Raw genomic sequence first — 657 nt, 5'->3', positions numbered from 1 at the left:
CAATTTGTACAAGTTGACATGTGGAAACAGTAGTGATGAGTGAGGGTGGTCCTGTGGACCTGATGGATCACATCTTTGCTCAGGAGGGGAAAGCTCAGCTCCAGTGTTCTGCTGCCACCTACTGGTATCAACGAGTATTACAGCTTTAAATACATGACAACCCAACAAATCTGCACCACTGTGGCCCTCGGCTGATGTAAAACCTGATTGTTTGAGGGGATTTCTCACTGAGGATTTCCCTCATGAGTCCCAGAGGTTCACAGTTTTGTTCTTGTAGTTTTTATGTGGTGAAATGAATCTGTGCAGCAGGTTGACTTAATATTAACACAATCATGTCCGACTCATGTCAAACCAGACAGAGTTGTGTCGTTCAAATCTACATCTTGTCTCAAGACCTGCATTCTGGCCCCCTGCAGGGTTCTGAACTGTAGTCCAGGTCTGGTTTTACAAGCCATGCACCCAAAACCAGGCCATGATTTTTCTCAATGAGCCTCACAGCTCATCGTTTGGTTCTCAAACTTTCTTTTCAGCACCTTGGGGGAGCTTTTGTCTCAGCTTCTACTTCTGAAGTTCATCCTACACTGCAAAAACTGTCCACCTAACCAAGTTTTAAAACCTTATATCAGCCAAAAAGTCTTTTTCATCTTGTTTTGAGAC

The sequence above is a fragment of the Austrofundulus limnaeus genome, unplaced genomic scaffold, assembly GCF_001266775.1.
Source record: "Austrofundulus limnaeus strain Quisiro unplaced genomic scaffold, Austrofundulus_limnaeus-1.0 Scaffold2618, whole genome shotgun sequence".
NCBI classification, from domain to species: Eukaryota; Metazoa; Chordata; class Actinopteri; order Cyprinodontiformes; family Rivulidae; genus Austrofundulus; species Austrofundulus limnaeus.
The sequence above is the reverse complement of the archived record's forward strand: the minus strand, read 5'-3'. Positions refer to the sequence as shown.